This window comes from Lagopus muta, chromosome 2, assembly GCF_023343835.1.
Source record: "Lagopus muta isolate bLagMut1 chromosome 2, bLagMut1 primary, whole genome shotgun sequence".
In the NCBI taxonomy this organism is placed as follows: domain Eukaryota; kingdom Metazoa; phylum Chordata; class Aves; order Galliformes; family Phasianidae; genus Lagopus; species Lagopus muta.
Genome location: NC_064434.1, coordinates 2,576,691 through 2,603,159, shown reverse-complemented (window position 1 = coordinate 2,603,159; position 26,469 = coordinate 2,576,691).

Below are 26,469 nucleotides of genomic sequence, written 5' to 3'. Positions count from 1 at the left end.
AAACTAGCTATCTATAATGAAAAATGATTATGGTATTATATTATTAATAGTAGTGCAGTTGCATCTTGGAAAGCAGTGATGGGGAATTTGATGGCAGAAGGAACTTGGGTTTGCATGGTTGATAGTGCACAGAAGCACAGCTATCCACTGCTTGGAAAACAGCACATCTTGCATAAAAGTAGCAGTAATAGAAGAAAATGCAAATTAATTGTGCAATCCATTCTGTGACACATTTCCTTTTTGGTTCATACTTTGCTACACACTATACAGACTTGGTCTGCCACACAGCCTGTAGCGCTGGAGATGAAGAGGTGTTGAGCCTGTGGCATGGAAAAGTTGCTCATTTTTCATCTCAAGATTGATCTAGGCATGAGCAGATAAAGGAGTGAAAAATCTTCTGTCTAAAATCCCTGCCCTGAGCCATGTGATTCTCACCTGCCTGCAGGAGACTTCAGGATGCCCTTCTGGGCTGAGGTGCTCCTCTAGAAAGTCCACCCCAAATTGCATGGGATTGTTCATTGTTTGGGAAAACATTAAATAATGGCACTGTATAGCACTGTTCCCTGTAAGTGTGTTCTGAGTAACTGAGTAAACTCTGAAAATCCAGGCTAGGGAACAGCTCCTGTCCTACCCTTGTAGGTGAAAAAAAAAAAGAAAAAAAAGAAAAAAAAAAAAAAAAAGATGAAGGTTTGTAGGGAAAAAATATCTGCAATTATCCAACACCAGACAACTTTCCAAATCCAGCTCACCTAAGCTATTTCCCCTCTGCTCCTACATGAGCAAAATGAATGCTGCAAGCAGTCACAGTGCTAATGGTCTTTTTTTCACGTAGCTTCCCTTGCTCCCCTCACTGAAGGCAGAACTGCAGAGACTTCAGGAGACTCTTCATGCTATCACTTCACAGGCTGGAAGGTGACAGCTTCGCCAGGGACTAATGCAGGGCGACATAATTGAATGTGGCCTGCAGCAAAGCAGCTGCCTGGAGCCACTGTTGATTGTAGCTGTCATCAGGTGGAGCTTGCTGCAGTAAAATACGGTCCGGAGGAATGCCGCTCGCGCGTGTGGCTCCATGGTGATAGCTTATTTACTCTTGCCCACCGAACAGTTCTGTAGTTAATAATTGTCAGTATCACATCATTGAGTGAGCACAGATGCTTGGGCGCTGAAATATCAATAGTCTTGCTGGTAAGTTGGTATCAGAAATTAAACAATGGCCCTGATATTCCCGTTTTATGGGAGTATATTGTGTGTTTAGCATGTTGTCCTTTTTTTTTATTTCTTTTTTTCTTTTTTTTTTTTCCTCTTAATGGAGAATCTTAAATGATTTTAAAGATATTTCCTGTGCCTGTTTATTTAACTGTCACAGGATGTGGGAGAAATACAGTCTGCTAAATTAGGCATGAAAAACCGTATACAAGGAGAAGGCTCCTTGATTTCTGCCTTGAAACAGAAGTAACTTTAATTACAAATTTAGATAAAGAAGCAATCATGTCTTCCATTTACACAGCTTTCTTCATTTCAAAGGATCTCACCATGATAGGCAAGCAATAGGTTTAATCTTTTCTCCTTTATTTGGAGACTGTGAAGTGCAGGAGTGTGAGAATATTTCATATGAACAAGACTGCAGCATCAGTCTCCTAGATTCAGCAAGCGATGTGTATCTCAGGTGACACTGGCCTTGGCAACTTAAATCCTGCCTAAAGTCTCACTGGAATACTGTGCAAGCCCTGGGATGATAAATTTGGTCTATTTTTTCATTGCTACTTTTCACAAGCTATTTATAACACATTGTAAACTATGCAAATTGTATTTAACTTTAGTTTACTAAATAAAGTACATGCAGTACAAAAATACCAAATTTAAATATTAAATATTAAATATAAATATATTAGTGCAAACAGGTTTTCTATGCCAGTTCCAGAAAATAAAAAACAAAAAAGAAAACTTAGGTGGATGATTGCCTTCATCTGTATTAAAATATATACAGACCAAGGAAAATATTCTGTAGCTCTGAAATTATTACATAGTTGAATTGGTAAAATTCAACCACTTTGAAGAAATATGACAAGAATTGTAAGCCTATGTCTGCTGGCAGATTTGATCTGGTTTTGCTGTTTGTAGCTGCTTGGCTTCTCAGCAGATGATCTTGTTGACAGTGGCAACACATACGTTCCCAACTGGGTCATGGGAGCACTGCGTCCCTTCAGGTATTTCCATAAGGTTCTGTCCAGCCTTTATTAGTGGAGCAGCCCAAACGTGGGCTCAAGAGCTGACAGATGTTTCTATTAAAAAAAAAATAAAAATGTTTTTATCTTTCAGAGTATTTTCCCAAATAGGTTTGGTGGCCTTATTCAAGTTTGGACTACTTCGGTTTTCTACACAGTGCCTATCCCCTGTTACATGGTGGTGGGGGTAATTAAGATTGCAATTAGTCTTCTTATTATAATGATTGATCTTGTCAGATTTTATTCAAAAGTTATGTAAGACTGAGTTATGGGTTGCCCCTTGATTTAACACTAAAGGAGCTGGAAAAGCATTTTGTCCTTTGTCCTGATTCTTAACTCCTATGCTGCTGTAAATAAAAAGTAATTCTGGTAGGAATTTGATGGTCATTAAGAAATGTATCTTTTTTATTTATCTCATCTATGAACCTTTGGATGACAGCTTTAGATCTGACTCTGATTGTCACTGTGGTGGTTTCGTGGTGCTGTAACTTCAGTGATTTCAACAGAGTTATTGCTGATAAATACTCTTACACGTAATCAAAAGCAGAGCTGATTGCTCTTAAACAGGGCTCTTCTACTACAGAGAGAACCAAAAGGTATTTTTTTCCAAACCTCAGCTATCTCGTTCGTTGTGAAACATTTCTTCCCTTCCTTGACAGAAGTAGATCTGATGCTTATGAAAAAGCAGATATTAATTATGCAAGGTTTAGCCACAAACATCTGCTTTTTTTCCCCCAGCTTTTAAATAAACATATCCCGTTAGCTGGGACCAAATGTTCTAGTGGAAGGGAAAAGATACACGCTACAAAATACCACTAACCAAGTGGTCTGATCATCCTGTCAGGGATGACTCTGTACCTTATCCAAAATGCGAGCAAGCAGTATTCTCACAAACAGAAAAAAAAATGTATTTTTAGTAGGGGATGATGTCGGCTCAGCTGTCTGCTTGTATTTAGATTTTGGGAGCTTGCAAGAGGATTAAAACCACTTGTTTCTTTTCTTTCTTTCTTTCCTCTTTTCTTTCTTTCTTTTTTTTTTTTTTTTTAACTTGTCACTGCAATAAAGTTGGCTGTGGCTCTGGGGAGTCCTCTGTAAAGTACAACGCCCTGGGCTATGGGAGATGGAGCCCTCAATAACTGATATGAAAGGTCCTTAATTAAGCACTTAGCATTTCAAGGCAGTTATCACGGCTAGCCCACAGCCCGAGCTGGCAGTCCGTCACCACCGATAGGCCACCTAGATGACTAACGTGAGTTGAGTCGAGTCTTTTGTACTTTAGGCGAGGAGCCCCGAGGCACAGGCTGATCTGGTGACCCTCCCAGATACACTTTCTCTGCCGGAAGGAACTGGATATCGGATGTGACAACACTGCAGACGGGGAAAGTTGTTGTTTTTTTTTTTTTTTCCTTCCCCCTGAAGAGCAGGGATTGAGGAGAAAGTTAGAATGACAGTGGCACTTTCTTGGCTCTGTACATGGGTATGAATATGACCAAACCAAATGAATGAATAATTATGAATGCATTATGAAACAGAAGGGAAAACCCTGTTGCTGTGATGCATTCAATTATTTCACCGGTTACATTTGGCCACAGGAAAGTTAAACAAGAAGGAGGTGGTTCATTCCTCACAGTGCGACTTCTCCTTCCTGGTCTCTTTGTAATCCTCTGGACATTGGAGCATAAATGTTTTAGGGGAAGTTTATCTTTATATTAAGGAGAGGGGGAAGACTTTTGTGGCATTAAAATGGAAAGGGTTAATGGAATGAACTATAGATTAAATTGTAAAGCAATCAAAGAAAACCAAACAGTTTATAGCAGACAACCATCTTCTGGTGTTTGGGTCTGTGTCAAGCCATGGATGTGGAAAATTAAAGCCATACTGAGAAGGGAAATGAACCATGTCTAATACATCCCCAGCAATAAAATGTTTTCACTAGGACTGTAAAACTGTGGCTTACATTAGGAAAAAGAAAATCAAACTATATGTCAATTCCACATCATGGGACATGAAGTGTCCACAAAAATTTATATTACTATTTAGAAGTGTTTCATTCTGGTGTTTTATTGTGATTGGATGCGCCCTTCTCAGTATCTTTTGACTGGTATGAAAATGATTTGAACTACTTTTTTAGCATTTATTTTACATCTATTACCTGTTCTATTACTTTTTATTATTTTATTGTGCTTGTGTAGAGGATTTTGCACAGTTTTCATTATAATGTAACATTAAGTCAATTTATTTGTGTATTACACGCTGTATAATTGCACCTTTTTTTGTGGAACAATTTGGATTTCATTATCCAACAAATCAGCAGTGTTACATTTTGAAAAGCTCTTGTTAGAAATCAAGTGCATTTTCCAACTAAGACAACAGAGGTCAAATTTGCACCAAGATGGAAGTGGAAGATTTCTTGCCTGAAACACTGGAACAGTTGAAGAAGGTCACAGTGGCAATAGAAATATTCATTTATTTTGAGGAAACATTTAATTACTATGGTCAACATCAATGGAGATCAATACTTGTAAGAAGGGAAATACCATGGAAGAAAGTGGTCTGGTACAGCAGGTTCAAAGAGGAACAGATCAAGACAAGGACAAATAGATGCAGAGAGCATTTCAAATGTAAAAATGTTTTTATTATTCTTCTGTATAATTCTATGCCTTAATTTGCAAGTGTTGTAAGAAGTATAGCTAATATAGGCAAAGAGAAGCATACATCTGCTTGCGTGGATCAGCTTTGCCATCAGTTACCAGGTTTAAACCTTTCATAAGAGGTGGCATAGTAATGATTGCATCTCTCTCAAAGGTGAACTCTGAGCCCTCTGAAAAGAAATGCAAAATAGCGTTCTAAATATCGTACCAAGAAAAGGAATGGGTGTGAAGATGCAAACCTTCACTGTGTTTTTTATCTGTTGGAATCACTACCTGAATTTCTCAGTATTCCTTTGGGAGTTATGACCAAACCAAATGAATGGGAGTTATAATGGCTTATCTCAGAAAAGTAAAAATTAGCTCACGAGTAAATAAATCAGCAAACTGTGCTCTGAAATCCTCATATTAAGAGACCTTTCCCCTCATAGACCTCCTGTATTATTCAAGTGTCTTCTCATGGCACAGTGGGACCACCAGTTTTCTGCTTTCATGTTCTCCTAATTTTTCATTTAGCAGAATTGTTTCATTTATGGTATTAGCTTTATAGGCAGAGATTTATGTGTGTGCGTCTGATGGCTGAGCTCAACTAATCCGGTTCACTTGTACTTCCAGTCTTGACATAGCATGAGCAGTAAGACCCCCAGGACTTCCAGAAATTAGAGAAACAATGGAAAAAAAACTGCTTTTAGGGCTTTAATTGTTGTCAGTCTTTATGGGGAATTGAAGTCCCTTGTACCCAAATGATTGTAGGCAATGAGATATGGTATGATATTTTGCAAATGTACTTTTTTCTTGTATTGTAATGATTTTGTTTCAGATAGATTTATTCCTCTAAAATATTTTTCTGACAGACCTTATGCTCTCTATTGGAATTCCTTAAGGAAAATGTGACTAAAAGCAAAATAGATTCAGATACTTTTTCAAATGTAACACGTCTTCAACAAATTGTCAAGGCCACTCTTGAGCTGTGGATTCAAGTCTTCACTTGCTTTGCGGTAGCAGATGAACCTGGAGGGGAAAAAAGTTGAAATTAGAAAAAAAAAAAAAAAATCAATTAATAATAATGTCTTTTAACTCAGTCCCTTCATTCTCCTTACTATCACAACAAGCTCAAAAATTCTGACACTGAAAGCCATGTTTACTACAACCTCCCTCTGCACCCACACATGAAATCACGCTGTATTTCAATGTACCTCAATCATGGAATCATAGAATTGCCTTGGCTGAAAAGAACCTCAAGAATCATCTGGTTTCAACCCCCCTGCCATGTGCAACCACCAGACCAATGTACTTTTTCCCACTGCTTTAAATTTTTGCTGTATTTTCTATGCTACTTAATATCATTCATGGATTCAGGTGATGAAGAGCATACACACAATAAATATATTTCACACAAAACTCCACTACAAAGCTAACAAATACTTGTTTTTGTGTATGAAATAAATACCCAGCTCTTGTTTCCAGACAGAAATTTCTTTCAGTTTGACAGGCAGACATAGTGATCTGTGGAGTAATAAAATCCATTACTATAACACATATAATCTGAAGAAGAGTTGAGCAGGTGGTTCAGTGTGAAGCATCTTGACTCAGCTCCTCATTTTCCAGCAGAACAAAATATATACACTATTGAAGTACAGAGCGTCAAATGATGTTCAGTAATTTGACAGCCAATAACCCTGAGAATTTAGTATTTTTTTTCTTCCTTTATCTCAGTTTCCCCTTTCCCCCATCTTTTTTCCCCATTCACAACAGCAAAACTTTCTATTTCTATCCAGAGTTTTAAAAATGAGCTAGTAGCATGTAAAAGTTCTTGGTAATATGTGTAGATCATTTCTAAAAGGAAAAATGCAAATGTGACATCATGCTTAAAGCAAAGAGAAAATTACTTCAAAATCCATCATTGTATTACTATTAAACCATTCAAACTCTGTGACAAAATCTTGCTACTATTGAGTTCATAACAAATGCTCCCTAATTACAGTGGGCTTCAATTGTCCATGGAGATAAACCAGGTCCCCAGAACAGAGAAACAATTTGCTCCCCCAAAAAAGGGTGGATAAGAGCCAATATATTCTGTACAGTGTGGGCAGCCCAGCAGCTAAGCATCTGGATAATTTCCAGAGAGTTTAACTTTATGCACTCACATCGAACGTGTTTAATATTAATGGCAAACCATTAAGGCTTTTCAGTTAATGGTTTGCTTTATTACTGTTTTTAATCATAATGATGTTTAGTATAGAGATGGAACCAAAGTATGTGAAAATTTTACAATATATGTGAAAAAATTGCTTGTAAATTTTTAAATTTTTCCCTGACTCATGAAATTAGTTTGATTTTTTTTTTAATTTTTACTATTATTATGTATATGAACTTAATATTTTATAGCAAAACAAGTAAGGCTAATTAAACATACATCTATACATTTTTATAGTCATAGATTGTATTTTTAACTTACAACAATTTAGATAACACTTATATCTGTTACAGCATATTTGATACGACAATTTTTAATTCTGAATGTTAATTCCTAATTAAAATAAAATCGCCTTATATGGAACAACCACACTTATGAGGCAACTGCAAAACTGAGGACCAGCTCATAATACTGGAGTGCAAAGGACAGGATATTTCTTCTTATGAAGAAATGAGAAACCATATAGGTAATATATTTCTTACTTAGAAGAAGTCATAAATGTCAGCTTTGCAGTGTAGCATATTTTTTGGCCATAATACCAAGCTTTCATATAGCTTGTAGGAAACAGAAGATATTTGGTATGTGGATTTCTGTGCTTGGCTAAAAATTTCAGCCATAAAATGACTATTGCAGGAGAGAGCAAGAATTTTACCAATGGCCAAAACCTCTACAATAACAGCAAATTTGCTCATTAAAAATTACATGATAACCCTAGGAAACATGTCATGCTCTGTGCACGAAAGGCACTTTCTTTCTGCCTGCAAATTACCTAAAATAGAAAAAGATAAAATGAAAAATGAAAATTTGCCGTGCTGTGACCTACTGGAAGAGTGTCTCTTAGCATTACATTTATAAGGATAAATATTAATTTGAATCTCTGAATGAGAGATTCGAGCCAGGCACATGATAATATAAGAGGAAGTGCCCTGCCTTATTTTTGTCTCTAGAGCTGCACAGGAACATGAAAATACCTTCAGCTGACAAAATTTGGGCTTTTAAAATTATTTTCAAAGTACTTACAATCCTGGGTAACAGCTCCTGGAAAGTGCAACCATATTTATTTTTTAATAATCTTGGTCCAGGATGTACTCCTGTTGATTTCTCCACACCTGGAGTAAGTATTTGTGACCATAAATGCTCAGACTCCTTGATGGGTGTTTGTACTAGATACAGTCGAGTTACCCCAGAGATCGACCATTATCTTTACCAGTATTTTTTCTTCCATGCTCAACCATTCATGCTCTATATTTATATCAGAAAAGCATCTTGAGTCCCTAGGAAGTGTTTGACAATAAGAATTCATAAGCAATGACTTATGCATAAGCAATGACCTATTTACATGCAATTGATTCTGTGGGGAGAAGCAAACTGAACCTAAGATGACAAACCACACAACACAATGAGGACCCATTTAATTTATATCCCTAACCCAGGGATGGATTCTGTGCAGTGAAATGCAGTTTGTCTCTTCATTGTTTACTGTCCCCTTCAAGAAAACTACTGCTGTTGTTTTATTAACTCCTTAACTAAGCCCTCCTGGGCATTGTCCACAGCGAAGTTGGGTTTTGTTGGTACTTACTTGCAACAAAATACGTAAGGTAAAGAATAATTCCAGGCAAAAAACAAGAGTTAAAGGTTAGGCTGGGTATACTGAGTGGGTTTTTATTTGTTAGAAATTCAGGAGTGTCTGGAGCAACAGCAAAATCAACAAAACCCATTTCTGCTGCCCCATATTCCCCAGTTTCTCATTAGTTGGTTACTGGTATTGCTGAATGTGAAAAACAAAAAAAAGCCCCAAACTGCTATGACAAGTGAAATTAGTGAAGTGAAGGCTCAGATAAAGAAGAAGTGGGTTTTACTGATGCAGAGTTTTATAATTATAATTATTTTATTTTATTTTATTTTTGCTGGGGAGAGTCAGAGTTTCGAACAGTACCGGCACGTAGCTATTTCTTCTCTTGTGAGAAAGATGGGAAATGACATGTCAGTGCAATTCTTTGTCAGAAATATACATCTGCATGAAGAGAGTAGAGTTAAAAATTTAATCTGCAAAGCTATTTAGAGAGTGGATAGGCCTTGACAGGCCTCCCAAATGTATTAAAAGAACAAGAACAGCAGAGTTATGGAAAAAAAAAGCTGTTGCAAGCAAACAGAATGAAACTAAGCTTTCTTGACAGAATCAGTTTGCCAAATGACTTTAAAATTGCACTATGTCTTGTAGTTTTTTCTTAAATAGATTTTAATTTAAATGTGTAAAACAGTAGAAAGTTGCTTAACTTCAGAGACCTGCACAGCTTTTCCTTAAAAAAAAAAAAAAGAAAGAAAGAAAAAAGGAAGGATTCTTAAAGTGATATTTAGTCAGGCCATGAGGATGACGAAGGATGGATGGATGGAGCTGTGGTTGAGCAGTGGTTCAGGACTCCAGAGAGATGGTTTCAACACTTGCCTATGCGATGACTTTGTGTGTGATTCCACGCAAGTCATTTGATCTCACCAAATCCCTTTTTGCAGCATTCTGAAATCTGGGTTCCTGTGTCACTGAACTGCTTGTGGAAATGACACCCTTTTTACCACATGCTTCCCTGACTGTCTAATGGAAACGTTACTTTCTTTATTGGGCTTTTCTGCATATGTAAGAAACCTTTGGGTTAGGGCAGCTACATTTAGGACTTAAACTTTTACATACCTAAACCCAGAAATCTTTTACTCAGCTAAAGACTATCCCATGCTTCATAATAGCACAGCACTTAGCACAAAGAAGTTACTAAGAGCTGCACTAAAATAAACAGCGCAGATCAGTCAAGTCTTAGATAACGAACAGCAGCTTCTGTTTCTCTGCAGCCAAACTTACACTTCCCATGCTTACATTCTAGTACTGCAGAAATGTCCGCCTAGTTCTAGACATCACATTCTTAATGTGATTATATGGAGCTTCTGGCTGGAAGAGGAACTTCAGGGCAGTCCTGCAGAAGGTTTGTTACTTTTCAGCATGCACAAAATAGAATTCGGTCCCAACATTTTGAGTTCTTGGTTTCTCTCCTTATGCCATGTACCCACTTTACAGTATGACTTGAAACACAAGATTTCAGGTACTGAGGAAGAAAGTATTTGACATTAGTAATTAAAGCAACTCTAAGCCCACCACATAGCTGTTGACCGTGAAAAATAAAGTGCATATTCTCCAGAATGATCCCAAAGCACTGTTTATAAAACATTTGGTTATAACTTAGTTATGTTCTAAGTAGAGTGCAGATTGAAATAATAAAGTTAAAATCGCACTGAAACAGAATGCTTTTCTCATCAAGCACTTATCTTTCTCAAGAGCCAATAAGAATACAACCTACATGAGGTTGATCCTACTCACCAGTCATTGGTGAATCTTGGAAGTGTCTGAGGGAATTCTAAAATGAGGGAGGTATGGAAACCCACAGGGAGCATAATTAATGTTTACCATACATGTGGTATTCCATGGGTAGCTTTTATTTTAATGATTAAGAATCTGCAGACATTCAAGTGGACTCAAAGAAGACAGTAAATTATAAATTTTTAGATCGTCTTTCATTACATAATGTAATTTACCTGTCTTTATTTCAGTAAAAGACTATCTGTCTTTAAGGTTATGACTAATATATTTGCACTTTCTTTCCTTTTTTTTCTTCTCAGGTTTACTTGAATTCCCAATTTAACGTGTCAGTAGGTTCACATAGCTCATGCAAGACTGATGGTTCCTGATCTCTTACAGGATGGTTCTTCCTGCAACCGTGAGGTGTTGTTGTAGCACCTAGATCTACAGGTCCTAAAGCAAAACCACAATCTAATCCAAACCTTCCCAAAATGGTGAGGATCTAGAAGTATCCCAATATGTTTTGAAAAAGAAATTTAAAATTACATGCACTGTCATTACTTACAGAAGTTGATTCAGTGTTTGCTTAACTGCTAAAAGTACAGTTTCTGTTACTTCTTCACTGCTTGTTATTAGAAAACGTTTTGACTCCTTGCTCGTATGAGACATGGCTGTGTTTTGAGTTTTTGCATGAAGCGATTTGGAATAAATATTTCTGGTTATCTCTATCTGTTGACTGTCTGTATGTGTGCAAATGTTTAGTTTTCTCTCCTGATAACACTTACTTTGAAGAAAATGAAGAAATCAATTGCCTTCCAGTGGTTGTCTTAACATCCTGGAAAGGTAAAGGGCTGCAGAGTGAAGCAGGAATGGGGGTTAGGGAAAGGTTCTGCCCCAGAGGGTGGTGGGCATGACACAGCTCCCCAGGGCAGCAGGCACAGCCCTGAGCTACAAGAGCTCAGGGAGTGCTGGGACAACACTCCCAGCCATAGGGTTTGGGGAGTGCTGTGTGGGGACAGATGTTGCATACAATGGTCTCTTCCAAATCAGGATTTTCTAGAATAGTAAGGAGTTGGGTTTTTTTTACCACCATTGTTTCTATTAGGTTTACTGCTAGATCAACTAGATTTCTAACCAGTTGAGTTCAGACAGTAAAGGTTTTATGAAAAAAGAATATATTTTGTTTTACTTCTGTAATGTTTAGTTAGTGGATTAGAGGATCATAAGCAGATCTTGTTGACAAGTGGAATAGGTCAGAAAAGAAGCAGCAAAGTGAAAATCACTTTTTCATTCCAAAAGCTGTACTTAATACAGAAATCTTCAGTGCTGATAAAAAGAAGAGTAGGAGAAAGGCGAAAGAATGCATGGAGAAGATAAGCTCTTCTCAGTGGTGCCCAGTGCCAGGAGATGAGGCAGTGAGCACAGAATGGAACACAAGGGTTTCTTTTTATCAGGAAACAATCTTTTTGCTGTGCAGGTGATGGAGCACTGGTTCAGGTTGCCCAAATTGGTGATGGAGACTATTCATTGGAGCAGAGCTCCTGGCCCTGGTGCTGGGCGCTGCTTTGTGTGATCTTGCTGTAATAGGGTGAGACAAGACAGAACCAGAGGTCCCCTCCAACCTCCGATGTTCTCTGATTCTATCATTCTGTGATATCTATTTTCTGTAATATTATCAGTCTGTTCTTGTTTATTTTTTAAAAATATTTACACTGTTTTAATACTGCATGCTGGTAATGCGGACCATATTTAATGAAACATAAAGTACATGATAAATACTTCATGCTTTAACATAATTTAGTATCTTAAATTAAATGATTGAGAATTAAATTAATATTAAAACAGTATTTTAATAAAACATTTTCATTCTTTAAAAATGCACTGCTTAATACAGCCCTTAATAAGATTTTTACTTTAAAGACTTGGATTTTTGGTTCAAATACAGTGTCAGCCTGTATTCTGAATTTTGACTTAGTTCTTTTTTTTTCCCACACATCCAGATTACCTAGAGGACATAATTTAGATTAGTGCAGTATAAAGATAGTATAATAGAGTCAAAATTTCAACAAAGCACTGTGTAAAAATACCAAGATTCACTGCAGAGGAGGGCAGAGGAAACTGAAAGGATTATGTAATTGAGAGGAGGATGGAGAGTATAGACTAATTGGGAAGAAGATGCAGAGATCTGCACTTTAATTACAAATGACAGGAATGCAGAGTATTGTTTGTGGATGTAGCAATGAAGCAGAGTTACGAGAGAAAGGCTGGAATGATTCTGTACACGATACATGTTGGAAAGTGCTGGAACTCATGGATTTGTAGTCCAGATGTAGTAATCAGTAGACCCAGAAACATCATTCTTTAACTTCAGAGTAGGGCTGGGTAAATTTCATTATCTTTCTCTCTCTTAGTTTGTAGTTTAACAGAAGAGTTTACTAAGAAGTCACTGTTAAATATTTTCCTGTGCTTCAGAAATAGCCCGTAGCTCAACTGTGATATTTTCAAGGTCAGAAAAACCCAAGAGGATGGGACACATAAATTCAGTCAGCCTAATCTTCTTTATCTAGTTTTCCAATCATTAGAAAACTATTAGAAAAATACATTTCTAATTTTAAGTCATTTGTTTGAAAATCTCTTTTCAGGATCCTCAATCTCTGCTTGTTTGGCAAATTGTCCCATTCCATCTCTTTTGTACTTCATCTCAAATTTCAGTCCTGTAACTTTTCATTGTAGGAAGATTTTATCTGTAGTCAACAAGAACTCTGGGATTCCATTTCCAAGACATTAATCATTGAAATGTAATATATTCTAGTGGAAATTCTAGAAACCACCATGTGTCTTAATCTACAACCATCTTAATCTACAAGATTTAGATAAAACAAGAACTTTAAAAAAGGTGCCTACCTTTGATTTTCGCAGAATCACAGAAACACCGAAGTTGGAAAAGATCTACAAGGTCACCCAGTCCAACCATCCACACATCACCAATAATGCTCACTAATCCATGTCCCTCAACACAAAATCCAAATGTTCCTTGAACACCTCCAGGGTCGGTGACTCCACCACCCTGGGCAGCCCACTCCAGTGCCTGACCACTCTTTCAGAGAAGCAGTATTCCCTAATGTCCAGCCTAAATCTCTCCTGGTGCTTGAAACCATTCCCTCTAGTCCTAAATTTTAAATGTTTCCTAGGCATCAGTGTCATTCGTTCTTATTTTTACACAGCTAGCATATTTCTTATGGTAGTACTACAGTGGATATTGAAGGGATTTTTAGTTCTCAGACAGGATTACTAAGTAATCTATTGGATTTAGCAGTTGTGCATTCATCCCCTTCATTTATTTACATTTTTTCTTTGCTTGATTTTATCACAAAATCCTGAAGTGGAGTTACAGAAGGATATAGGAACCACACAGATTTTTGAAGGCAGGATGTATTTATTTATTTACTTATTCTGGGGGAAAATGTGATTCACATTTCTATATTACCAGTCTACTTTAATGAAAACTTTGCAGAAACCTGAAATAGGGGGAGGTGCCAGAAAGTATTCAGTTAATAAATTATCCTTCCAAAAGTAGCATCAGACCTTGGTAAGAGTTTGAACAAGTTAACCTTAGAAAGTTTGGCTACTAAAACCATGCAAAAAATGATGATGACCGATTCAAAATAGTACCACCTATGAATAAATAGCATGCCTCCCACACTGTCCACCTAATCTGTTGACCAAGCTTAAGTCTCTCCAGGAGACTTGGAGTTGCTATAAATCTTGTTTGTCTGGTTGCAACATATCATGCTTACAGAAACTCATACATTGAATGCCTTTGTAAGGCTTCAGGATGTAAAATATCCTCAGGCCTTGCTTCCTATTGAGGAGTAATAATGTATCCCTTGCATTTAGAAGCCTATGAAGGGCATAATTTTTATTCCCAGTCTTAGCCTTTAGGTGTCAGATTAATAGGGTGTAGAAGATTTAAAAGCAGCATCCTGAGGCCCTGCAAGCAGGATTCATCTAACCTAATTTTAGCCATCTAAAATTTAGTGTCTCACTTTAATAGCTCTCACTTTCTGTGGTTCCTAGTGCCATCTGAGACTTTGAGAGTTGCATCTGGAATCCAGATGGAATATCTCAGGGCATCCCAAATGACACTGAATGATTATGATTAGGTAGCTGATGACTCAATGCCTATTTCATATTAGTTATCTAAAATATGATTCAGTTTGAGATAAGCACACTTAAATTCAAGTGTTTGCAGTGTAGGTGATTGCATAGGTAATGCATGTCTAATTTCCCACTGTTTGTAATCTTGTTGATTTAGTTCAGTTATGTGGAAATATTAATTTAGTGCCATTAAAGACGACTGGGGCTATCCCCCATGGTTTCCAGACCACAGTACTGTTGGTCTCCTAAAGTTCCTGTACTACACCAGCCATGACAGATCAAGGTAGAGTATCTCTGATGTTGATAAGCAAGTGAAGAGATCTTCAACAGATCCTTGGGAGTTCTTCTGCTGGTAAAATACAGCTGACTATTGATTAAACAGGAGCTTAGTGATCAGGGACATGATTTAGCAGAGGGTTGTTAGAGTTAGGGTAGGATGGTTAGGCTGTGGTTGGACTTGAAGATCTTGAAGGTCTTTTCCAACCTGAGCAATTCTATGATTCTATAGTAATTAATTCTCATCAGTAGTGACATTTGATTGATCATGAGATTTTTGGGACTGCTCAGTTTGGATCTCAGATATCACAGCATCACAGAATTGTAGGGGTTGGAAGGGACCTCCAGAGATCATCGAGTCCAACCCCCTGCCAAAGCAGGTTCCCTACAGCAGGTTGCACAGGTCGGCATCCAGGCAGGTCTTGAACATCTCCAGAGAAGGAGACTCCACCACCTCCCTGGGCAGCCTGTTCCAGTGCTCCGTCACCTCACTGTAAAGAAGTTCTTGTGCACATTGGTGCAGAACTTCCTATGCTGCAGTTTCCGGCCGTTTCCCCTTGTCCTGTCTCCACTCACCACTGAAAAGAGTCCGTCCTTGCCATTCTGCCCCCCACACCTCTGTATTTATTTAAGCAGTTGACAAATCTTTCATATTTTTAAAGTGTGCTTATTCTGTACATTAGTTTCTATGCACACAGGGAAAGACGGCAGGAGAAAATGGCCTAGAGAACAAGGGTTAAAACAGACACATAAGCTGTTGCCTTCTCTTCCTTCATTTCCCTGCTTAGATAAACAGCTCATGTCTAACTGTTCAAATTCTGGCTTTGCCATAAATATGTGGGATGTTTGGTGAACTGGCGCCTAAATTGAACTGCTAATTGGATAGCTAAAGGGGAGGAAAGCTGATCAATAAACACAGACTTCTGAACATTCTAGCTGTCAGTCCTATTTCCCTGCATTTGAGACAGATATTTGAGGAAAATATTTCAACATTTTTCTGCACTGCTGCCTTCATTTGTCATCAAAGTCACTCTGCTCTTTTGAGAAGTTCATTGGCAAGGTTTGGGATTCTCCTAGGGAAGTCAACATGCTGGAGAACTTGTTTTCTAAGGATTTCAGACAGGAAATGAAATGGGAAAGACATGTTACAATTTCAACCCTCAGACAACAAACACTGAAGCTGTAACATTTTTCAGCACTTCTGTGAGAGGTTTCTTTAGGCTGTCCTGAATTCCCTCTGCTGAGGGCTGAATCTAAGATGCTTCTTCCAGAATTCTTTTATTCAAAATCAACTGAAAAAGTTTACACTGCTTCTTTCTCTGCCTAGAAGATGAAGTATTGTCTCAAGGAAGTAAGGGATCCATTTCAAGTTCCTCTGCACATTATTTCTTAAATTGTGAGGGTATAAAAAGCACTAATATGTAGTTCAGGGGGGGATTCTTCAGCGTTTCCAGCAAAGATGTAATTAATAATTTCTAGAACCTCTAGTAAATTCTAGAAGTAACTGTGAAAAAAATTGGGAGTTTAAGAAAGATGCTGGCTTTCCATAATTTCTCAGGCATTTGGCAGGGGTCGAAAAAGGAGAAATTGTTTCAATCAACCCCTCTAATTTTGCCTAAGAATCATTAGAGTTTTGTAATGATTATGCCCTATTTGTGGAGGTGTTCAAGGACGGGTTGATGGAGCTCTGGGTGGCCTGATCTAAAGAATGACAACCCTGCCACAGCAGGAGGTTGGAACTGGGTGATCATTAAGGTCCATTCCAATGCAAATATTCTGTGATTCTAGTACAGGATTGAGCACTTACAAGTTAATTGCAGCAAGTGTTTAGGGAAAATTAAACCACTTACAACTTTCTGTATATTAGGAGAGATCAGTCACTGTTGTGTTTTGCCAAAAGCCTGGTAGATTAAGCATACTGGATCTCCTGATTGTCCTGAGAATCTTGATTGAGATGAATGACTGCTGTTTTGTGATCCTGGAGGAGCCTGCACAGGATCTGGGTGCGTGCAAGGGGACCTGACTTGCTGAGACTAAAGGCTTTCAGAGAATGTCCAGATCCTAAACATTTTTAATTCAGGAACTCCTCCATTCAGTCTCAGAGATGATCCTAAGGAAGGAGAATTACAGTTGCTCAACCATAAGAGATAACCATCTCTAAAAGACAAAGTGTAAATCAATTGTGCACTTGGAGACAGTGGATGCTTCGAGGCATTTTGAGAAAGAAAGTTTGATCACCTGAGAACTATAGCTGTTTCCTCCACCCACTGGACAGACCTTCCCAAGAACGTGATGTTGGCAACAACTTCCTCTTCTACTTTAAAAGCAGCAGTAATTTCGTTTTCATTTAATCTCATTTTTCTCTCAGTTCAAATGCTTTTCCTGAAACTCCTTGGTCTGATAACTAGAAACTTTGTGCCAATAAGATCTTGGTCATGTTTCACATTTGGGGTTTAAATCTGATTCAGTCCTAGAAGAATCAATTCACTGAAGTGCAAAGATACAAGTACTGCTTTATTATATCAGGTACTTACTGATTCCCTGATGTTCCTTATTACATTGCCTCTGAACACAAGCTAAGAGATTGTATTAAAAACTTTAATGCCCCTAAAGTTAGATTCAGAATCTCCACTGATTCACATATGCAAAAAATTGCTAATTACTTTAAGCCTAAAGCCAAGACCAGAGTTTTCTAAATCTTTCATAATGCACTTAACTATAACATAACCACTCACATTCAGTCATGTGCTGTTGTAAATTTACCCATGATCTATTCTGGTCCTGTTTTTTTTTGCTTGAGACAGACTATATCCCAAGTCTGTCCAAAATATTAAAGCTAACTCTCTGCAACGTTCTAATGTATTTAAAGACTTGAGAAAAGACTGTTTCTATTTTTAAAATATTAATTAGTACATTCTGTAGTAAAAAAGACTTGTTTGGTATGGATTTGTTGATGCATTTGGTTAGGTTGCATGTTGGTTTTATTTTATTTTATTTTATTTTATTTTATTTTATTTTATTTTATTTTATTTTATTTTATTTTTCTCTCTGTGTTAGCTTTGAGAAAACAGGTCACCTCTGCAGATAGGTTGCAGCAAGTCTGATTTATGGTCAAACCCTACAGAAAAGGAATCCCTATGGAATATTCGCTTTGATTCAACTGCAGTGGGAAAAAGTAAAAATAGAGAAAGCTCATGACATGCTGTATGAAAATAATTCATTCTGCTGTATATGAAAAATAAGGGGAATCCAGGAGCATCAATGATTCATCCTCTGCTAATACAAATTCAAAGTAGAGGAAATGCTGCATTTTGTAGAACAACAGTCTGACAAGAGTTAAGCTGCCAACTATTGTTTCAGATCATTATTTCCTGAAAAATGGGAAGATGATTATTGTGTTTTCACCTGCTACAGCTTCCTAGCACACTATTAGCCTGCACAAAGGGGTTTCTATCTAGTTTGTGCCTTCCACAGACGTATTAAAATTGCGAACAGCTGGTGAACTGTTTTGTTACTGTTTTTATTGCATGTCTCTCTCTTTTTTTTTCTTTTTCTTTTTTTTTTTTTTTTTTTTTTTTTTTTTTTTTTTCCCAGTGTATCCTGTCCTATTAAGCTGATTAAATTTTCTCCATCAACACATTGGGTCAGTTACTCGTCTGGCGTAAATCAACCTAACTTCACTGAAGCCAACAAAATGAGGTGGATTTACACCAGCTGGGAATCTGCTCAATGGATCCTCAAACAAGAAATTCGCAGCGAATTATTTATAAAGTGAGTTGCACGTGATTTTCTCTCTGTGAAGATCTCTGTTTTATTCTGCATTCTGTGCAAAATTGCTTTGCAGTACTACCTTAGGTGAAGACAGCTTTGGCTTTGTATTTTGATGGTGATAGGTACACTGGAAGTTGATGTAATATTGGGTAAAAACACAGTGCTTCCCAGACTACTTCTTGCACTTGTTCTTGCTGATACAACCATTTTAAAATTTATTTTAATGTTATTTAATAGCTTTTTCTTTCCTTTTTCCATTTTTAAATTTATTTTAATGTTACTTAATAGCTTTTTCTTTCCTTTCTTGAATTTAAGACCTAAAACAACGGAGGAAGATGTTCTGTCAAACAATGAATTAGTAACAGTGATTTGTTTATGCCAGAGGAAGATTCCCATGGAAATTATGATTGTGATCACATGGAATTACATATGATTCTGGTAGGTGGGGATTGCAGCAGGTTGGAGATGGGATTTAGATACCTTTGAGATCCATTCTAGATTTTCAGAAGCATTTCTTACATGCTCAAACAAGGCACAAAGCTGGGAGAAGAGCTCACTGAGAGCAGTCCTGCCTAGGATGGGGCCATGAGCAGCGTGATCTGGAAAGAGGCAGCCAACCCATGGCAGGGGCTGGGAATGAATGATCTTTAAGGTATCTTCCACCATACGCTGCTCTATCATTGAGTCTATGTTTAATTTCTCTGTAACACATTTGGTTCATCTGTAAAATATATTTTGAAGGAATTCACGTAAATTTAGATTTCCCAAAGCTAGACATTTAGTGTGACAGAACCAAAAGGACTGCTATACACTTCAGGGGTAATTTTCCCACTCATTTCACATATATCTTGAAATGAGATGACATTACTTAACTCATTTCATAAGAAGCTCCTTCATCAACAGCTCCAAAACATTCATATCCTTATAATGTCTGAGATGACAATACAATACATTCTAAATTTTTTTGGATGAATTTTTGAAGAAATATTATTCAGTTTGATTAAGTAAATCAATTACTATTTGTATACTTTTGATACACCCCTCATATTCACTGAGGATCAAAAAAGACTGTCATTTATTGATTTTAGCTTCAGCTGCCAAATTTAGCCATATCTCATTTAGTGCTAATCACTGATGTTTGAACAATGATGCAAGTTATGCATCAGTGTTTATCTCCAGGTGAAACAAGTAATTTAGGGTTGTTCATATTGGTATTTAGGTTTTCCCTAGGCACAAAACATCCTGTTATATTCAGTGAAGAATTGGCAAATAGAGGTCAATTCACTTGAAGATGTAGACATGTCTACTTCTGTCTGAAATACCCACCAGTTTTCTGGCTCTTGCTCCAGAATAGCATAGAATCACATATGCTTTCCATAACATTTGCCAGATCCCTATTGGTGTCTCAAGTATCCTAATACATTTCAAATGACAGTGACTTCTTAAATTTAAGCTTCCAATGACTGCCTTGAATCTTGTCACCTGAACTGTCCTTCCCCAACTGTACTGACTGGGTTTCTATTAATAATAACAGAATCTTAGACACCTTATTATGCCTGTAAAAATGGCTGCCTAGGCACCTAAATTCAGTTCCTTTAACCTCAAACTGGATAAACACAAATGAGAAGTCAATCTGAAAGCTCAGGAAGGGCACCCATGCCCAGTGTACTTTATCCTAGAGGAGAGTGTATTAATCCAGGATGAGTATGATGATATCATCCTTGTGCTTTCTTTGGCAAAGAGTAGAAAAGTTTGAGAGATTCATTTTTGTGACATTCTTTATATGGGATTAATTTCACCTGACTGAGATGTGTACAGGACAACAGCATGCATCTGAGGTGGATATCTGAATTCCGTTTAAAATCAAGAGAGAGAAACATATTCCTACCTTATAGTCAAACTTGATGACAAACTTTTTCACCATTATTTGTTAATTTTAAATAACAAAGAGAATGTTATTACTTCAGCTGTTACATGCTGGTGTATCACCATTTACGTTCTTCTGAGTTTCAGCACAAAAAGTATTACTAATCAAATTAAAACGGTTAGGATGTTTCCAACATAAGTTTTTTTAGTCTTGTTCACAGCTCCATCCTCAAAACAGGATTCAAACGTTGCTTTATTCTAGGACAAAAGGGGTAGATATTTGTCATAGAGAAAAACAGCAAAAAATATCAATGTAATGTTAACATTTTTAGATGATCAGTTGGAAGCATACTTCAATGTTAAATATACACAGCGTATGAAATTTGTAAGTTCTTCCTGCACAAGGGAGTTTTGAATTCAAAATCCATCCTCTACCATTCCTTTCTCCACTGGCGCAGCATCATTGCATGTCATCAGTATAAGATGGGATACAATTTTTATTTCAATATACTGTGACTCATGTGAGCAGCCTTTACTGTGGGAAGTGGGTTCAGAAGGTAATAATTATTGTATGCATGGCATGCCAGCCTGATCAATAGACTGCTGAAGCATGTGTGGCCAGCTTTGCCTAGCCCCACCATTTGCAACCTAATTAGCAGCTGCTCAGAGATGGGAAACAGGTGCAGATCCGGGTCCAGGCCAGGGAAGTCTGCCTATAATTAACAAGGAAAAAAGGGTCAGATATTGGGAAGAATATCAAATCCTGGTCCGCTGGGGCTATCATGCTGGCCTCAAAGGCAGAGTCACCTGAGATCTTAGGCATGTTAATGTAAATTATGCAAGCTTTCAAACAACGTGGCTGCATAATCAGTTGGCAGAGAAGAAATGACTGGCTGTTTTTTGTGTAGTTTAGTCTGCGTGGCTTTAAGAACAACAATAAAACAAACAAACAAACAAACAAAAAAGCCAACAACAGCAACAAAAAGAGGAAAAGGATTTCAATGTTCTCATTGCGTTGCTTTTTTTTTTTTTTTTTTTTTTTTCCCCCAAATAACAATGCTTTAAAAGCAGAGAGAATGCTTCACGTGTCAACTGGTAGTGGTAAAAAGCATGCCCATTATTTAGCTCTGAGATTTAGTTAGTCATTGAACCAAGTGAAAATTCTGTATGCAGAAAAATTACTTCTGAATTAGCAGGGATAACCCTGGTTAGCACTTGAATGGGCAACTTGTAAGCTCATTCTGGAAGTGGAAGCCTTCATAATATCAAAACTATTCTTTAAGCTCATGTGGAACCATATCATATTTTCTGGATAATTGAAAGTAAATGTTTGACAACTGGATGATTCTAACTCTGGTAATGGCATTCAGGGCATCAGCTAGGCTTCCAGACTTCACTGTGCTCAGCAGAATATTTACACGTGTGAAAAAGGAAGGCTTTTTGCACCAAAGGGAAAGAAAAAGAGGAAAAAAAAAAAAAAAGAAAAAGGTAGGAAACTACCCCAAGGTTGTTAAAATGTATTGATGACTTGACAGAACTTTCTGGATGCCAACAGGTACTTCAAAGGAAGGACTGTTTCCCCATGAGGTGAGGCATAATCCTTCAGTTTACCCTTTGAAGTTTAACTGATTAACTTCAGTTCTGTAACAGAACAGGAACCAATCACATACATATATAATGAGCCCACTAAAAAAAAAATCTAATTAAGATATTATTAATATGTCATTACATACAAATACATTACATACAAATACACAATCTCAAGACCTCCTTTAAAACAGTGAGATGTGGGAAAAACAAATGAGACAGTAAATGGAGGATGAAAGCAGAGGAGTCATTCTACTCCATCATAAAACTCTGTACGTTTGTCTTCTCTGAACCTATATTTTTAACAAAAAAAAGCAGGCAGAGAGTAATATTTACACCTACTTTTCACCAGTATTTGAAAATTTGTATTTGCCTGCCTCTTAAAACCTCTTGTTTCTTTACCACGGAATTTCTGCCAAGAACTGAACCTAAATATCCAGTCAAATTTCTGGTCAAGAAGCAGAACTCTTTTTGGCAAAATTCTCTTTTTAAAATAATGCTCAATTGAAAGTAGAAATGTTTTGCGACTGAAAGAACTGTGCAAACATTCTTTCTATTTGGATATTACAATTTACAGATTTATCTTGTTTTGTTCTCCAGTTCCCACACATTTCCCAGATTCTGACTTTAAGTTCTATGTCAAAATGGGAAATATTTCTAGGAATTCTCATTATTCCTTCTAATTTGCTTCATGGCAGAATGAGGCAAGAGAAATAATGTCAACAATTTTTATTTATTTATTTATTTATTTATTTATTTATTTTTAGATAAAGATACTTGACTAAACTTGCATGATTCTTAAAGCAAATGTATTTCCAAGATCTTCAGGTCACTGGTGGAACTGACCTCCTCCAAAGATGGCCAGCTCACCTACTTGTGCAACGGGCGGCCAGTGGAAAGTGGAAAGCCAATGGAAAGCCAAAGAGCCTCTGAAAATAAGGAACATGCTCACATCCACACAAGAATTATTCTGCAAAGACTGGAAACAAAAGAGAGGCTGGAGAAGGATATTTGGAATGATGTGGAAGACACATCATCTGCATTTTTACTGATATGATCTGCTGTAGAAATGGTGGCCCTGCAAAAAGTGGCTCAACCCAAAGTTTTGGAGCACATACAGCCAAATAAACCCGCTTTGCCAAAGGGGTGCCACTGGATATCAGGGTGCACATGGTGGCCTTCTGGGTTTCTTGTCAAAAACTTCAGTGTCATTGTCATGTTTCTTCAAGATTTTCAGTTCTGGTGAATTTGGTAGGAAAGTGTTCTACTCAGTTATTTTCAACTGTCTGTACTCAGTCTAGACTAAAAAAATTGCAAAGGCAGGGAAGGGAAATATTGCTACGTTTGATCAACAGATGGGGAAGTGAGTCATGGTGGATTTAGTTTATTTACCAAAGATTATGCAAGAAATGTGAGACTGAATTGGAAATGTATTCCAGGACTTACTCTCTAGTGTATTTTTCCCTTCCACAAAATTCAAATTCTGTGCAGCTTCAGCTTAAAAGGAAAAAGTAAGAAACAAAATATTACTATTTTCTGTCTCAATCACATAGTGATCATTGAAGAGGAAAGCTTTCAATGTCCACTAAGAAGTTAAAATTTAGATATTAAAAGATTACCAAATGATAATTTAAAAATATAGCAACATTTAATTCACGTTTATTTATTTTTCTTATTCCTAAAACAAATATTTTACAACTTTTTAGAGCCACATCATTTGTTCATGCTAGTCTAATCGTTGTTCACATACTCCCAGAAAACAGTTCTGAACAACTGACCACATCTTGAGCAATCACTTGCCATTCCTGTTTGTGGCAGTACATAGTACTGAAGATTAATGATACTGATGACGAATCTCAAATACATCCATATCAATTTTTTTTCCCTTAAAATACAACTCTTTTCATTTATTTCTCTTCATTTCTTCTCCTTATGGAGGCAATGGATGGAGCTGTGCTGTATGTCCATTGAGTATGCCCAGTGGACCAGACATACTAAACAATATATAATTGTTATATATAATAGTATAATAAACAATATCTGAAAAAGGTCCACGAATCAGAATACAAATAAACTCATGTTACACCAGGAAAAGAAAGCAGTGTGAAATTTCTTCAGTATCAATACCCTCAGCTTCTCAAGCCTTCTGAGGGAAATGACTTTGAGAAGAGAGAGGATTTCATATCTGGAGATAATTTGGTGATGGTAAGTATGACTAAAATATGACTGTCATTTGACAGCCTAAATTCCCATGACATTTCTTGTTCAAAATATCAGTGCTGATTCTAGAATGACATCCTTTCTACCCTGTACACAAAATAACAGAAATATTTACATGTATTCTGCATATGTGAAGTTATACACACACCTTTTCAAATCTCAGGTGACTTGAAGTGATTAATCAATTATTACAGTCCCATGGCACAAGAATGTTATCTCCAATTTAAAAACAACAAAATGGATGAGAATCATTCAAGTAAGTTATTCAGTGAGAAAGAAGACAGCAGCTGAGTAAAAGAACCAATAATGACTCATTTCTAACTTTTGAGCAATCTAGGTTTTCCTGTAGATTCAGTGTGACATACTGACTGCAAGATAAAATCTATAAACTTCACAATGCACACTGCATAGAGCTCTAACCCTGTACAGGTTTATACCAGAAATCTTGTCTCTGCCATTATATTTTGCAGCACAAACTCAGTTAGAATAAATAAAAGAAAAAAAATTGCAATTGGGTTACAATTCTAATTATTCCTTTTAATGCTCTGTACCTAATAGAGAAAATTATTTGTTGGTGTAATGAAAGGTACCACCACACATTGCTGGCTTTATTCCTTTTCTGTTCCCAGAGAAACACAGCTGAACTAACCATAGTGTTGTAATCTAAGGTGGAAGATAATATAATAACAGTGCCATTGGAGTTCGGATGATCAAAGAAGATAAGGGAAATCTTGACATTAACATGATGAAGTTGAAGGTACATTTCTAAAGCAAACCTCTGTTCCTACAGAATATAGATCACGGTTCTTAGGAGTGCTGATTTTCAGCTTGAGTGTCTGGCTCACAGAAAAGCTATTTACCTCTTTGAAAACATATCCCAGTAGATTTTTTTTTTATTATTTCTTTCCCAGCTACTGTCATTAACCCTGTCTAGTCACCATTACAAGCACCAGACAAGGCAATCCAAAGCTGAGGCACTAAATTATTGCCAACCCATTTGTACCATCTGCTGCATAAGTGTCTGTTGATGGAAGGGGTGGTGGGGCACCTGGTGACTGTGATGTCAAAACAACATTTGTAGGAGAAGCAGAGATCAGCAAAGAGGCTTGGTAAACAAAGCATCAGGGCAAAAAAGACATAGAGATTAACAGAGACTCCAGAGCAAGTGAAACTGGTGCACTGCTGCTTAGGTATTTCTTGAATCCCAGTTTTATGTGTTGTGGGAATAAAGCAGGGTTTTGCTGCTTTTTGGTTATAGAAGTGAGGCAAGACTGATACTATAGGAAATCAGAGGGAAAGAAAGGAGAAAGTAGAAAGGAGCAGGAAACGGATCTATGGTTCAACATTTGAGGGAGGGAAGGGAAGGGGAGGGAAGGGGAGGGAAGGGAAGGGAAGGGAAGGGAAGGGAAGGGAAGGGAAGGGAAGGGAGAAGAGATGCTGATGCTCTCCCTCCTTCAGTGGCAGATTATCTTTCTATAGCAGGTAGAACTGGTAGTGCAGTTGAGCAGTTGTTCACATCATCCAAATACAGCTTGTTTGCTTCTTTTGTTTGTACAAGGTTATGTGACACTACATGCACCCTTTTCATGAACAGATAATTAAATACATGCACAAAATACCCTGAAATGGGACAGATTTTCCCTTTACTGAATATCCTGTCCTTCTACATGCACAACAAACTCTGCTAAGCTCTTAAACATAAACACACTCTCTTGTCTGGAAGAGCCTTTAAAAATAGATATATATATACTTCCCAGAAAATTGAGTTCATTTCTATTTGCCACTGTCTTCAGCCATTCTCAGTGAAGCTGTTAGTTATCTGCTCAATATTTTTTCACTCCAGAAAACTTCAGATCTCACATTTTATGCTCTTACAGCATTCTTGATTGACATCATTGAATGTAACTGATTTTTCTGTTACTTTTAGTAACTGCTCTATGAGATGCACTCTCTTACTGTGTCTCTGTCTGAAGTGACATGGATTTGAAGCACAAACTTTAAGTTGATTTGATTAAGTAAGGTTTATTGCTAGAGGCAATGGTATGCAATAGCTGAAAATCTCACACATTTCAGGTGTTGAACATTCTTTAGCAGTATTTAAGACCCTTTTGTGTTCATTTGCATTCGTGTACTCAAAGATGTAAGCTTTACATTCTGTAATTGGCTTCTTTAAAAGTC